We start from the raw sequence: 12,500 nt of genomic DNA, 5'->3' as shown, positions 1-12,500 counted from the left end.
GCTACCAGCGCCGTCCGTAATCTGAGACACGTACTTCAACGACCGCTGTGAGGCGCGCAGTGGAACGTCGTGCGTGTTTCGGACCGGAGTCTTGGCTTAACCGCCTGGGCAAGAGAAGGACAATCTCTATAATCACCCCTCACCCTCTGCGTTAGCTGGCGGCTATGGGGCGCAAGGCTGTTGAGTTGTGAACAGTCGTGAGTCAGCCACCTCAGAGGACCGGCCGACCCTCTGTTGTATAAGGCTTACTCAGGTGGGCGGGGCAACGCCTGGGTGGACCACTTATATCCCTAGCTGATCGTGGGAACCACATGGCTTCTCTCAATCAACCTTGTCCCGACGGAACTGGTGGGCCGTCGCGGAGTCACAACACCAACCATTCAGGGGACGAGTCTGACACTCCGTGTCAAGACGAACTCCCAACACAAGGGCAGTCGGAGGCCCATAGGCCAGAAGACCATGACCCCGCGCTTAGTGAGCCAGAATTGGAGCTCCGTACACCTCGTGCACGGAGCGCTAAGACTGCAGCAAGCGAGACGCTGGCACGGACGCTTGCAGACGCGAGTGAAAGTGACAGTGAGAAAGAACGGAAGGCAAAAGTGAGGAAGCAGAAGAAACACCTGCGAAAACTGCTCCGGCAGAGATCGCTGAGTGCGGACGCTGTAACCGATCTGATGCCGCCACCCCGCCAGCCGGCGCCGAAAGCGGCACCTAAGGCGGGAGACAAGCCGAAACCGGCGCAGGTAGCCGGGCGCAAGCCCGGCGGCCCAGTCGGGGAAGGCGCAACGGGGAAGTCCGAACCGAAGGCGGAGACGAAGGCCTCGCGGCCAACGACACCGCCGGCGGGGAAGGCTGCGAGCGAGCCAAAGCTGGCGCAGGTAGCCGGGCAAAGACCCAGCGGCCCAGTCGGCACCGGCAAGCTCACCCAGACTCGCCCGGCGGGAGAGACGGCGGCCCCACGGCCGAAGTCTCAACTGCCGGAGACGGCGAAAAGTGTGCCGAAACCGGCGAAGGTAGCCGGGCAACTGCCCAGCGGCCCAGTCGGGGAAAGCGCCAGCAGTAGCCGCGCCTCTTCACCAATGTCGGGTGCCGAGAGACGCAAGTCCCGGACACGACGGAAGAAGCGGAAACCGAACAAGCAGCCGGACTCGGCGCAGGTAGCCGGACAACAGCCTGGCGGCCCAGTCGATGACGGCACGTCCCGATACAAGGCAAGCCCAAGCGATCTTGCGACCGTGAAGCTTATCGCGACGCGGCTCGAGGACGTCCTGAAGCTCGTGGACGACTCTCTAAAACCGGGACAACTGGTCGAGGAGGGAAATCTGGGGGACTTTAAGAGACAACTGAGAGCTAAGTTGTTTGATTGGGCCATGGCGCAGTCGGCCCTCACCGGAAGGGTGGAAGCCTTGGAGGAGGAGCTGGCGAGGACGAAGGCGGTGCCCACGGCGCCACCCAAGACCTTTGCACAAGTTGCCGCCGCTCCACCCATACCAGAACGGAAAACGCAGGCGATGATAACCAAAGCCCTGACTGAGAAGGCAACGCTCTTCATCAAGTCCAAGGGCAATGAAACTGGCGCAGAAGTGAGAAAGAAATTCACCTCCCTGGTCAAGCCTGAGGTTGAAGGTGTGAAGTTCTCACGGGTCGCCACAAACGGCCCGACGCTCATCGTAGATGTGGCGTCTGAGACTGATCGCCAGAAGCTTCTAGCTAACAACAAACTGACAGAAGCACTCAAGTGCGAACTGCCGAAAAAGCTCAATCCGCAGATAATCATATATCATGTACCATGTGTCATGAAGAATGAAGCTGTGGTTGAGCTAACTCGAAAGCAAAACGACCTTGGAGGACTTTCCGAAACACAGTTTCGCCAGGAGTTTAAGCCGAAGTTCCGGACTGGGCCAAGGGGCAAACAAACATCACATCTCGTGGTGGAAGTAAGCCCCAGACTCAGAGTCGCGATTCTGAGGCAGAAGCGACTGTACATGGGCTTTGAGTCCATGCCGGTTGACGACTACCTGGACTTAGTCGTTTGCACGCGGTGCCAGGATGTGAACCACTCGGTAAGGTTCTGCAAGCAGGACCCGAGTATAATAACATGTGGGCACTGTGGCGAGAACGGCCACATGAGGAAGGACTGTAGAAAAGCGGGGGACCGAGCGGTCTGTATCCCGTGCAAAAAGCGTAATCGCACATGCGAAACGCCAGGCAAAGAGTGTGCCTACTACAGGATTCTCACTCAACGCAAAATCCAGCGGACAGACTATGGGAGACAAGACCTCTCGTCAACCGTCTCCATTCCGGCCGCTACCTCTCCTGTCCCCGACCGGACTGTGAAAAATCACAATGCCAATGTCGGTTAAGATAGGACAGCTGAACTGCGCGCGAACGCAAGCGGTGATGCAGGAGGTACGACGCCGAGCGGAGGAGGAGTCTCTAGACATATTATGTCTGCAAGAGCCCTACTCTAGGGACGGAAAGATCCGATATATGCCGACAACAGCTCAGATCCTGGCTGGGGGAGAGCATCCTATGGCAGCAATTGTTGTGCTAAATCGTTCCTTCAGAGCAGTCAAAGTGGCGCACCTAAGCAACAGATGCATGGTGTTAGCTGAGATAAATACTGGCGATTTCACCTTTTTCGTGCTAAATATGTACTTTCAGTACAGGCACAGAGAAAGACCGTATATCGACCAGTTAAAAGAGGCGGTTGGGTTCTACCGCAATGACTTGCTGATTTGCACAATGGACGCAAATGCCATGTCACCCCTATGGCACAGTGACATCACGCCTCTTGGTGCTCGACGCGCCGCCAGGCGAGGTGAGAGACTCGCTGAAGCAATTCACGAGCTCAGACTAGAAGTGCTGAACCGACCAAACTTCCCACCAACTTTCGAAGGCCGCCGTGGAGCGACCTCGAATATCGATGTGACACTGAAGAGTGCACACGAGCATCTCCGTGCGGAGAACTGGAAGGTATGGCGGGGAATGACACTAAGTGACCACAATCTGATCACATTCACTGTAGCCTATGATGGGGAGCCTCCTCCTGAAGACCAGGTGAACGGCACCGTCAAGTACAACTGGCGAAAGGCTAATTGGGATCGACTAAGAGGTAATCTAGTGATACCGAATTGGCCAATGGATCGCGTTGTGGACGTTGACAAAGCTGCAGAAGATCTGACGGCGGCCATACAGACAGCAGCAACAGGCGCAGTCCCGTTGGCCCACACAGGGAAAATGCCTAAGGCACCTTGGAACCCTGAGCTGCAGCGTCTCCGACGCGAATGCAGAAGAGCGCGGCGGCATTACCAGCGCAGCGTAGGCGATCACATTCGTGAGGCCACGCTTGCGCGGTACAGGCGGGCCAAAGCCGTGTTTAAGCGGGCACTGCACACAGTACGGACTGAGAGTTGGCAGTCTTTTGTTCGTGACAGTCTGGCGGCTGACCCCTGGGGTACACCGTACAAGATTGCCGTGTCAAAAGTTCGGTCACCGACGGTCCTGTCGACCCTAAGGAAGATCGATGGCAGTCACACCAAGGACTGGCAAGAGTCAGCTGAGCTCCTCATGAGTACCTTATTGCCCGACGATAGTAGCGAAGATGAGGACGAGGAACAGGGGAATTTGAGGCGACAACTCCATGAGCTGTATGCCGATGAGACGCCTGTTGCTCCGTTCACTGAACGTGAAGTTACCGCCGCAATTCTTGAATTGCGCCGTAAAAAGGCGACGGGCCATGATGGACTCGCTGCCGAGGTTCTCCAAGCCCTGTGCGCGGAGATCTGCCCTTACCTGACTAACCTCTACAATGAGTGCTTACGTCAGGGACGGGTACCAGAATCGTGGAAGTTGGCCGAAGTGGTCATTCTGAGAAAGGGTGAGGACAAGGATCCGGAAGTGCCGAAATCATACCGACCCATCTGTCTCTTGAACTCCATGGCTAAGCTCCAGGAGAAGCTCCTATGCCTTCGGCTAGAGCAACACCGGGAACTTAGGGGACGCAGTCCCGACCAATATGGATTCAGGAGGGGTCTGTGTACAGAAGATGCTATAAACAAGGCAATGTTGTTGGTGGACACATCTACAGCCAAGTACGTTGCGGGGATAATGGTTGACATCGCTGGGGCTTTCGACAACCTATGGTGGCCGGCACTGTTCGACAGCCTAAGGAAGTTGGAATGTCCTGGGCCCCTGTACCGGTGCCTGCTAGACTACTGCCGTAACCGGCGGGCGGTTTTGCGGTGCCCGGGGCGGGCGGTTGAGAAGTCGATCACCAAGGGATGCCCACAGGGCTCGGTCTGCGGTCCCATATTCTGGGATGTAGGCCTCGAGCCTGTGTTGGCGGAACTAGGAGAACTGCGACAAGTGCGAGGCGTAGTAGCGTACGCCGATGACATCCTTCTAGTGATAGAAGGTGACTCTCGGGCAATGTTGGAAGTAAACTGCAACGCAGCGCTCAACGCCCTGCAGCAGTGGTGCCACAAAGTGAAGCTGAAGCTGTCTGCTGAGAAGACTGTGTATATCTTGCTGCGCGGCCGTTTGGCACGTGGCCCTGTACTCCGAATTGCTGGCGGTGCCAACGATGGAGCTATCAGGCGAACACGCATGGCGAGGTATCTGGGAATCCACCTCGATGAGTCCAGACTGTTCTCTGCGCATATCGAGATCGTATGTCGCAAAAGCCAGGCCCTCTTCCACAAGATAGCCAGTATTGCAAACAAGCAATACCATCTGCCATTGCAGACATTAAGGCTATATCACTCGAGCATTCTCGTGGCCATCACGGCTTACGGGTCGAGTGTCTGGGCTCATAGGCTGAGACAGAGAAAACCTGCGGCGGCGATGAGGAGGCTGCAGCGCCAAGCGCTGTTGCGCCTCACTGGAGCATACAGCACGACTTCCGCCGATGCGCTACTAGTCATCACAGCAATCCCCCCACTTGACCTGCTGGTCAGGGAAAGGGGTGCGCTGTATTGGCTCCGGAAGGGAAATCCGGATGGGGTCAATAACATCTTAGGCCGACCGGCAGACAGCGCTGCTGAAGTCCGGAACTGGCTCTTTGACGAGTGGCAGCAGAGGTGGGACGCGCTCCGCACAAGCAGGCGCGTGCACCATTTTTTCCCCAACGTGAGAGAGCGGATGAGACTTCGGTTTCTGCAACCCTCACGGGGATTGGTGCATTTCTTGACAGGACATGGGCCCTTTTCCACCTACTTGTGTAGGACTGGCAAAAGAGAAACCACAGACTGTGACTGTGGCGAGGAAGGAACCCCGGAGCACACTCTGTGGGACTGTCCACAATTTGCTGAAGTACGGGAACAACTGCCCCCTAACAGAGATGTTAGAGCGCTACTCCGGAGCAGAGAGCACTGGAGGGCGCTCAGCACTCTTGCGTCTGCAATATCCGCACAGGCTCTGGATCAATATTTGCAGCGGAGGGCTTTGGAACTCGTGAGGGAAAGAGCAGGAATGCTCCATGACCCCGACACGACTCCGGAGACCAGCAGCAATGATTCAGATGACGACTCATGGGCTGACGATGACTAAGTAGCGACAGACTCTAGGCCAAGAACCCGGAAATTCCGGGCTCGACGATGGGCAAGGCCTGGCTAGCCCGAGCCGAGTGCTGTGGACCCTGCTACCCGCAGGAGAAACGTGCGCCGGCTGATTGCCCATTGTAAGCGGATGCTACGGCGGCACCACCTCCACGCGGTTCCCCGTGGGCACTGGACGGCAGGTCGCGAGACCTGAAGCCCGGTGGCAAAGAGTGCTCCTCTGTGGATATAGAGGGTCCGTTCCCCCGCACAATGGTGACGGTGTGGGGGTAGTTTTTCCAAGACCGCTTCCTGCGGTGGCGACGCTGGGGTAGAGTCGACCACTCGCCCATTGTGGAAGGTAAACATTCTGCTGTTCATCAGTACTTTACTAATAGTTCAGTCGTCTCACGGCACTGCTTAGTAATTGATGCAGGGCCACATAGATAGATGATACATGCGAATGTCCCTATACATGCAGTAAGTTCGTCGTGGGCGCTGGCCGGCAGGCCGCGAGACGTGACGCCCGGCGGCAAAGAGTGCTCCTCTGAGGATATAGATGTTCCGTTCCGCCGCACAATGGTGACGGTGACCGCTGCCTGCGGTGGCAACGCTGGGCACAGTCGATACTCGCCGTGTGGTGGAAGGTAAACATTATGCGGTACATCAGTACTTTCCTAATAGTTCGGTCGTCTCACGGCACTGCTTAGTAAATGATGCAAGGCCAAATATAGATGATTTATGCGAATGTCCCTATACGTGCTGTAAGACTGGGCACACAACGTGAATCGCACGTCAGCCAGACACTCGAACATGCACCACTCTCGGCCTGCAACGGAGACACACAATACGTAAACATCTGGAATGCGACAATGTCGAGTGCATCCTCTCTGCCACATTGCACCGTCGACACTATGATAACCAGAGCAGTAGGTCCACCTATAAAAGCACAATACCCCACTCCTCCGACAACTACCATTGCTCAGATAAATCAACACCACCAACACACATCCTACACAGAGGGGCACCAAATATCATCCCCCGCCCTCGTGTTATACCACATGAAAAATTGCAGAAGTGAGAGACACACATCCGCCAGCCTCTTGCTACAAGCATCGAACCGACGTGACGTATCTGACGGTGACTCAGGCATCCGTGTACTGCCACCACTATCCACCCCCCCCCCTCTCTCTCTGCCCCCTTCCCACACAATACCAAATTTAACCAACTTTATCGCTTAACCTAACTGTGGCTGTACCAGTTTATCGCTTAACCTAACTGTGGCTGTACCAGTTTATCGCTTAACCTAACTGTGGCTGTACCAGTTTATCGCTTAACCTAACTGTGGCTGTACCAGTTTATCGCTTAACCTAACTGTGGCTGTACCAGTTTATCGCTTAACCTAACTGTGGCTGTACCAGTTTATCGCTTAACCTAACTGTGGCTGTACCAGTTTATCGCTTAACCTAACTGTGGCTGTACCAGTTTATCGCTTAACCTAACTGTGGCTGTACCAGTTTATCGCTTAACCTAACTGTGGCTGTACCAGTTTATCGCTTAACCTAACTGTGGCTGTACCAGATTATCGCTTAACCTAACTGTGGCTGTACCAGATTATCGCTTAACCTAACTGTGGCTGTACCAGATTATCGCTTAACCTAACTGTGGCTGTACCAGATTATCGCTTAACCTAACTGTGGCTGTACCAGATTATCGCTTAACCTAACTGTGGCTGTACCAGATTATCGCTTAACCTAACTCAATTTGTCCCTTAACCTAACTCAAGTTGTCCCTTAACCTAACTCAATTTGTCCCTTAACCTAACTCAAGTTGTCCCTTAACCTAACTCAAGTTGTCCCTTAACCTAACTCAAGTTGTCCCTTAACCTAACTCAATTTGTCCCTTAACCTAACTCAATTTGTCCCTTAACCTAACTCAATTTGTCCCTTAACCTAACTCAAGTTGTCCCTTAACCTAACTCAAGTTGTCCCTTAACCTAACTCAAGTTGTCCCTTAACCTAACTCAAGTTGTCCCTTAACCTAACTCAAGTTGTCCCTTAACCTAACTCAAGTTGTCCCTTAACCTAACTCAATTTGTCCCTTAACCTAACTCAAGTTGTCCCTTAACCTAACTCAATTTGTCCCTTAACCTAACTCAATTTGTCCCTTAACCTAACTCAATTTGTCCCTTAACCTAACTCAATTTGTCCCTTAACCTAACTCAAGTTGTCCCTTAACCTAACTCAAGTTGTCCCTTAACCTAACTCAAGTTGTCCCTTAACCTAACTCAAGTTGTCCCTTAACCTAACTCAATTTGTCCCTTAACCTAACTCAAGTTGTCCCTTAACCTAACTCAAGTTGTCCCTTAACCTAACTCAAGTTGTCCCTTAACCTAACTCAAGTTGTCCCTTAACCTAACTCAAGTTGTCCCTTAACCTAACTCAATTTGTCCCTTAACCTAACTCAAGTTGTCCCTTAACCTAACTCAAGTTGTCCCTTAACCTAACTCAAGTTGTCCCTTAACCTAACTCAATTTGTCCCTTAACCTAACTCAATTTGTCCCTTAACCTAACTCAATTTGTCCCTTAACCTAACTCAATTTGTCCCTTAACCTAACTCAATTTGTCCCTTAACCTAACTCAAGTTGTCCCTTAACCTAACTCAAGTTGTCCCTTAACCTAACCCACGTTGTCCCTTAACCTAACCCACGTTGTCCCTTAACCTAACCCACGTTGTCCCTTAACCTAACCCACGTTGTCCCTTAACCTAACCCACGTTGTCCCTTAACCTAACCCACGTTGTCCCTTAACCTAACCCACGTTGTCCCTTAACCTAACCCACGTTGTCCCTTAACCTAACCCACGTTGTCCCTTTGCCTAACATAGTTCACTGCTCGGAATCTCTGGTGTCGTTGTTATCCTCATGTAGATGTCTTGCGAGTGTTGCTTACTTTCCACATATTCCTGCTATCCACTGTCAATTGTACTGCAATAGGACTATATCGCCGACCCCCCCCCTCCCCCCCCTCTGTCCCCCTCTGTCCCCCTCTTTGTGTCTCTGTCCTCTCAAGCTGGTCGGTCTGGCGTTTGAGTGTTAAATGAGCCTCGCAGCTGTTCAGTTGCATTCAGATGTCGACGCCCTCAGTGTACGTCGTGGTATGGTCTGTGTCCATTGTCCGCTGATGTCGTACGCGTAACCCACACGCTGTACCGATCATCGGTCGTTACGTACAGAGTGAAGTAGTGTGATACGTGTGACCGTACGCTGGCTGTGCCCAACGGTGTCGAATCTCAATTTCCATATGTTGTGCTTGATGCTACTTGTCTCGTCTCCCAATAACAGCTAGGTTGCACTGTGGTACGCCGTAGAGGCGTGTGGGAGGAACGTACGAACGCATTGTATGTCACCCTGGGTCGCTGGGGGTGGTGGTGCGGTGAGTCAGGTCAGGTCAGGTCAGCGTGAGCCGTCTGATGTAGTGACGCGTGTATTCCGACTTTGTCGTATTGCCTCACACAAAGTGCTACCCTGGTGGACCGCGTTCCATATCTGGGACATGCCGCAGATGCCGGTTGACAGTGGATCGCGGAAGGTACATCGCATACGTGCGCGGGCCACCTTCCACGTGTTCTCTTCTGCACATGTCGCAGTGTGTATGTGGTCTGATGTAGCGTGTCGTGACACATGACATCCTGGCATGCAAGAATTGTTGAATTCGCAAATGTAGGTGGACATCTACGTTTACTGCCCAAGATACGCAAATGAACTGGAAATCCGTTGTTGAGCGGTTGTTCACGCTGGAGGTGAATCTGTGATGGCGACGATCGGTACAGCTATTAACCGGTTGTTTCAGCGGTACCCGCCACATCCACACGCGTGACTAGGCCCATGTGGGTATGAAGCGATACGCGGCGGTGGCTTGGTGGGACTGTTCCCGGCCGGTGAAGGGGGGCCGCCCGGCGTGTTGGCCGCGCGCTGCGTGGGCGCACGCGCAACAGGCGGCTGGTGGGGGGCGCCGAGTGGCAGGAGCGCCAGCCGACGGGCCCGGCAGGCGGCGCAGCTACGCTGCGGCGCACCCTGCACGCGGCGCCTGGCGGCCAAAGTTGGTTCAGCCGAGCCCGGTGCGAAGCGCGGTGGACATCTGCAGTGTGCTGGTCTGATTGAGGACTGTGTGCGTTGAGGATGCGCCGCCGCCTGGCACTCGGCGCCGCGACGCCGTCTGCTGCTCGGTCGCCCCAGCGGTTCTCGCAGGTGGTTTGTATCGCAGTTGTGCGGACGTGTTGGCGCGTGCGCTGTGCTGGGAGAGTTCGCTTCTGCACCCAAGTGGGGCTTTGCCCTTGTGTGGCGCTGGCGTTGGAGCTGCCGGTCACCATAGGTGGCGCGTGTTGTCTCCCGCCGGCAATGCCACGACAGCACGCTCCCGGGCCTCTGTCGGCAGCGGCAAGCTCAGTTGGGAGCAAGGGTGTTCGCACTAAAACCGTCTACTCGCCTAACTCCGGGCGATTGCGCCTCTCTCGAAACCGACCAAGTACCTAGGACGGCGCTGCGCGCCGCCGGGACCTGAGAGGGTTTCGAGGTGTATCGTGCAGGGGAGCTCGGCCTCCTCCTGTTTGCAGAATAATTGAGCGGACGCTTGCGTGTTCGCGCGGGCCCCCGGGACACACTCCCGGGCGGCCGGCTGCTCAGCTCTAGTTGACGCAGCTCCCTGGTTGATCCTGCCAGTAGTCATATGCTTGTCTCAAAGATTAAGCCATGCATGTCTCAGTACAAGCCGCATTAAGGTGAAACCGCGAATGGCTCATTAAATCAGTTATGGTTCCTTAGATCGTACCCACGTTACTTGGATAACTGTGGTAATTCTAGAGCTAATACATGCAAACAGAGTCCCGACCAGAGATGGAAGGGACGCTTTTATTAGATCAAAACCAATCGGATTGGCTTGTCTGGTCCGTTTGCCTTGGTGACTCTGAATAACTTTGGGCTGATCGCACGGTCCTCGTACCGGCGACGCATCTTTCAAATGTCTGCCTTATCAACTGTCGATGGTAGGTTCTGCGCCTACCATGGTTGTAACGGGTAACGGGGAATCAGGGTTCGATTCCGGAGAGGGAGCCTGAGAAACGGCTACCACATCCAAGGAAGGCAGCAGGCGCGCAAATTACCCACTCCCGGCACGGGGAGGTAGTGACGAAAAATAACGATACGGGACTCATCCGAGGCCCCGTAATCGGAATGAGTACACTTTAAATCCTTTAACGAGTATCTATTGGAGGGCAAGTCTGGTGCCAGCAGCCGCGGTAATTCCAGCTCCAATAGCGTATATTAAAGTTGTTGCGGTTAAAAAGCTCGTAGTTGGATTTGTGTCCCACGCTGTTGGTTCACCGCCCGTCGGTGTTTAACTGGCATGTATCGTGGGACGTCCTGCCGGTGGGGCGAGCCGAAGGGGTGCTTTCGCGTCCCGAGGCGGACCCCGTTTAAATCCTACCAGGGTGCTCTTTGTTGAGTGTCTCGGTGGGCCGGCACGTTTACTTTGAACAAATTAGAGTGCTTAAAGCAGGCAAGCCCGCCTGAATACTGTGTGCATGGAATAATGGAATAGGACCTCGGTTCTATTTTGTTGGTTTTCGGAACCCGAGGTAATGATTAATAGGGACAGGCGGGGGCATTCGTATTGCGACGTTAGAGGTGAAATTCTTGGATCGTCGCAAGACGAACAGAAGCGAAAGCATTTGCCAAGTATGTTTTCATTAATCAAGAACGAAAGTTAGAGGTTCCAAGGCGATCAGATACCGCCCTAGTTCTAACCATAAACGATGCCAGCCAGCGATCCGCCGCAGTTCCTCCGATGACTCGGCGGGCAGCCTCCGGGAAACCAAAGCTTTTGGGTTCCGGGGGAAGTATGGTTGCAAAGCTGAAACTTAAAGGAATTGACGGAAGGGCACCACCAGGAGTGGAGCCTGCGGCTTAATTTGACTCAACACGGGAAACCTCACCAGGCCCGGACACCGGAAGGATTGACAGATTGATAGCTCTTTCTTGATTCGGTGGGTGGTGGTGCATGGCCGTTCTTAGTTGGTGGAGCGATTTGTCTGGTTAATTCCGATAACGAACGAGACTCTAGCCTGCTAACTAGTCGCGTGACATCCTTCGTGCTGTCAGCGATTACTTTTCTTCTTAGAGGGACAGGCGGCTTCTAGCCGCACGAGATTGAGCAATAACAGGTCTGTGATGCCCTTAGATGTTCTGGGCCGCACGCGCGCTACACTGAAGGAATCAGCGTGTCTTCCTAGGCCGAAAGGTCGGGGTAACCCGCTGAACCTCCTTCGTGCTAGGGATTGGGGCTTGCAATTGTTCCCCATGAACGAGGAATTCCCAGTAAGCGCGAGTCATAAGCTCGCGTTGATTACGTCCCTGCCCTTTGTACACACCGCCCGTCGCTACTACCGATTGAATGATTTAGTGAGGTCTTCGGACTGGTACGCGGCATCGACTCTGTCGTTGCCGATGCTACCGGAAAGATGACCAAACTTGATCATTTAGAGGAAGTAAAAGTCGTAACAAGGTTTCCGTAGGTGAACCTGCGGAAGGATCATTACCGACTAGACTGCATGTCTTTCGATGTGCGTGTCGTGTCGCGCAACACGCTACCTGTACGGCAGTGGCCGTGCGCCGCGTGCGGAACCACGCGTGCCTCTCAAAACTAGCGGAAGTGTTGTTGTTGTGTGGTACGAGCGCTGAAGCTCTGGAGCGGCTGGCCTGCGGTACCTGGCGCCTGGCGCCGGTTTTGAATGACGTTCGCCCGAGTGCCTGTCCGCTCCGGTGTGGAGCCGTACGACGCCCATCGGCTGTGAGGCCGTTGGACACAAAAAAAATAGTGGAACAGGGGCCGTCAGACGCCTCAGTCCCGCAAATGCTACTGTCTTGAAAGAGACAGTGGGAGACTGAAAAGGAAAAGATCACCCAGGA

The 12,500-nt window shown here is 54.1% G+C and overlaps 2 non-coding genes across 2 annotated transcripts in view; both read left to right on the top strand.

The window, feature by feature from the left end:
• Positions 1 to 10,236: 10,236 nt before the first annotated feature.
• Positions 10,237 to 12,129, top strand: LOC126327530 (small subunit ribosomal RNA). Its single transcript, XR_007561339.1, has one exon. It is a non-coding gene; the product is annotated as a small subunit ribosomal RNA (ribosomal RNA).
• Positions 12,130 to 12,491: 362 nt separating this feature from the next.
• The window catches only part of LOC126327515 (5.8S ribosomal RNA), a 155-nt gene continuing 146 nt past the window's right edge, over positions 12,492 to 12,500 (top strand). Inside the window, exon 1 of the ribosomal RNA XR_007561324.1 lies at positions 12,492 to 12,500. This exon is cut by the window's right edge and continues 146 nt beyond it. This is a non-coding gene — a ribosomal RNA (5.8S ribosomal RNA).

The sequence above is a fragment of the Schistocerca gregaria genome, unplaced genomic scaffold (genome assembly GCF_023897955.1).
Source record: "Schistocerca gregaria isolate iqSchGreg1 unplaced genomic scaffold, iqSchGreg1.2 ptg001053l, whole genome shotgun sequence".
NCBI lineage: Eukaryota > Metazoa > Arthropoda > Insecta > Orthoptera > Acrididae > Schistocerca > Schistocerca gregaria.
This window is presented reverse-complemented; position numbering and strand designations above follow the sequence as displayed.